Source organism: Odocoileus virginianus, chromosome 34 (assembly GCF_023699985.2).
Source record: "Odocoileus virginianus isolate 20LAN1187 ecotype Illinois chromosome 34, Ovbor_1.2, whole genome shotgun sequence".
NCBI classification, from domain to species: domain Eukaryota; kingdom Metazoa; phylum Chordata; class Mammalia; order Artiodactyla; family Cervidae; genus Odocoileus; species Odocoileus virginianus.
This window is the reverse complement of record NC_069707.1, coordinates 31,389,753-31,392,969: the sequence shown is the minus strand read 5'-3', so window position 1 is coordinate 31,392,969 and position 3,217 is coordinate 31,389,753. Positions and strand designations below refer to the sequence as shown.

General features: G+C 39.0%; 1 pseudogene; it reads right to left on the bottom strand.

The window, feature by feature from the left end:
* Positions 1-200: 200 nt before the first annotated feature.
* LOC139033057 (U1 spliceosomal RNA) lies at positions 201-347 on the bottom strand (annotated as a pseudogene).
* Positions 348-3,217: the final 2,870 nt, after the last annotated feature.

The window sequence follows — 3,217 nt, the reverse complement described above, 5'->3', positions numbered from 1 at the left end:
CCAGGCTCCTCTGTTCATGGGATTCTCCAAGCAAGAATACTGGAGTGGGTTGTCGTTTCCTCTTCCAGGGGACCTTCTTAACCCAGGGATTGAACCTGTGTCTCTTTTGTCTCCTGTATTTGCAGGCGGGTTCTTTACCACTAGCGCCACCTGCATGGATTTTCATGTCTTAGAAACATTTTTATACCTTTTTTTTCCCCCAGGGGAATGTTCAAAACAGTCCCCCGTTGTCATAAATTATGCAGCCAAATTTCCCACATTTGGGAAAATCCCAGGGGGCAATGGATAAGCCTTCCCCTGAGAAAATTACCTTGGTGATTATTGTATCCCCCCTGCCAGGTAACCTCTTAAACAACTCTATTGTTAGTATTGTTATAGAATATAAATAAAATGAACAAACTCCAGGAAAAATGAATTTGATACAAATGTTTGAAGCTTTTCTTGACACAAGTTTCTAAAACTGTATGTGGTTACTGAGTTTCTTGTGGACTGGCTCTATACTATAATCGGTTCTATGGCAATGGACCATATGAAATTGAATGTTAAAAAGTCATGGTGAGGGTGAAGAAAGGAAGTGAAATTTTGAGTGAAATTGAAGGAAGTCATCTTATTTTAATGGCATTTCTCTTTTATTCTCTCTCCACACAATCTACTCAGATACAACTTCAGTTCAGTTCAGTTCAGTCGCTCAGTCGTGTCTGACTCTTTGCAGACCCCATGGACAGCAACTTAAAGTTGCAGATACAACTTAAAGTAACTCAACTATTCTTGTGAGGCAGAATGATAATTATCAATCCATTTTTCCCTTCCGCTTTTCGGATGTTAGGAAAGGAAAACTTTACATGTTGGAATTTTAAACTCTCATGCATGATAAAATGAGAGTTGGTGTCTCCTAAGTTATGAAAACTTAGAAAAACGGGGGTAGTCTGTTCCCTTCCTCAAGTACATAGTCAGTGCTTAGAATTCACAGCAGAAAAAACTTGGAGAGAAAATTGCCACGATCACTTTTTTTTTTTTCAAGTTGTAGGTATATTTTGTGTCTCCTAGTGACACCGGAGAGTAAAGGCTTTTACTCTCTCAATAACTGAGACTGTGATACAGCATTAACCAGTTAGTGAGTGCAAAATAGTGTAAGAACCTAATCCTAAAAGGAAAATTTGTTTTTTTGTTGTTGTAAATTGTTAAAAACACTAACAAACATTGCTACTTATACTATAGGATTGTTAAATCAGATTATAAATCAGTCCCTTGAACTGCAAGGAGATCAAATGTAAAGGAAATCAGTACTGAATATTCATTGGAAGGACAGATGTTGAAGCTGAAGCTCCAGTACTTTGGCCAGCTGATGAGAAGAACTGTCTCATTGGAAAAAACTCTGATGCTGGGAAAGATTGAAGGCAGGAGGAGAAGGGGATGACAGAGGATGAGATGGTTGGACGGCATCACTGACTCGATGGACCTGAGTTTGAGCAAGCTCTGGGAGTTGGTGATGGACAGGGAAGCCTGGTGTGCTGCAGTCAATGGGCTTGCAAAGAGTCGGACATGACTGAGCGACTGAATTGAACTGTTAAATCAGAAAAAAAAAAAAAATCTAAGGGAGTTTAAAAATTCATGATTTGGATAGAAACCAGAGAAATTAAAGTAATATTGTTAAAAAAAAAAAAAAAACTTTTTAAACTAGCATAACCAATGCTTTGATTTGAAAATTTTTTTTTCCATTTATTTTTATTAGTTGGAGGCTAATTACTTTACATCATTGCAGTGGTTTTTGTCATACATTGAAATGAATTAGCCATGGATTTACATGTATTCCCCATCCCGGTCCCCCCTCCCACCTCCCTCTCCACCCCATCCCTCTGGGTCTTCCCAGTGCACCAGGCCCGAGCACTTGTCTCATGCACCCAACCTGGGCTGGTGATCTGTTTCACCCTAGATAATATACATGTTTCAATGCTGTTCTCTTGAAACATCCCACCCTCGCCTTCTCCCAGAGTCCACAAGTCTGTTCTATACATCTGAGTCTCTTTTTCTGTTTTGCATATAGGGTTATCGTTACCATCTTTCTAAATTCCATATATATGTGTTAGTATACTGTAATGGTCTTTATCTTTCTGGCTTACTTCGCTCTGTATAATGGGCTCCAGTTTCATCCATCTCATTAGAACTAATTCAAATGAATTCTTTTTAATGGCTGAGTAATATTCCATGGTGTATATGTACCACAGCTTCCTCATCCATTCGTCTGCTGATGGGCATCTAGGTTGCTTCCATGTCCTGGCTATTATAAACAGTGCTGCGATGAACATTGGGGTGCACGTGTCTCTTTCAGATCTGGTTTCCTCGGTGTGTATGCCCAGAAGCGGGATTGCTGGGTCATATGGCAGTTCTATTTCCAGCTTTTTAAGAAATCTCCACACTGTTTTCCATAGTGGCTGTACTAATTTGCATTCCCACCAACAGTGTAAGAGGGTTCCCTTTTCTCCACACCCTCTCCAGCATTTATTGCTTGTAGACTTTTGGATATCAGCCATCCTGACTGGCGTATAATAGTACCTCATTGTGGTTTTGATTTGCATTTCTTTGATAATGAGTGATGTTGAGCATCTTTTCATGTGTTTGTTAGCCATCTGTATGTCTTCCTTGGAGAAATGTCTGTTTAGTTCTTTGGCCCATTTTTGGATTGGGTCATTTATTTTTCTGGAGTTGAGCTGGAGGAGTTGCTTGTATATTTTTGAGATTAATCCTTTGTCTGTTGCTTCGTTTGCTATTATTTTCTCCCAATCTGAGGGCTGTCTTTTCACCTTGCTTATAGTTTCCTTTGTTGTGCAAAAGCTTTTAAGTTTCATTAGGTCCCATTTGTTTATTTTTGCTTTTGTTTCTAAAATTCTGGGATGTGGGTCATAGAGGATCCTGCTGTGATTTATGTCGGAGAGTGTTTTGCCTATGTTCTCCTCTAGGAGTTTTATAGTTTCTGGTCTTACATTTAGATCTTTAATCCATTTTGAGTTTATTTTTGTGTATGGTGTTAGAAAGTGTTCTAGTTTCATTCTTTTACAGGTGGTTGACCAGTTTTCCCAGCACCACTTGTTAAAGAGGTTGTCTTTTTTCCATTGTATATCCTTGCCTCCTTTGTCGAAGATAAGGTGACCATAGGTTTGTGGATTTATCTCTGGGCTTTCTATTCTGTTCCATTGATCTATATTTCTGTCTTTGTGCC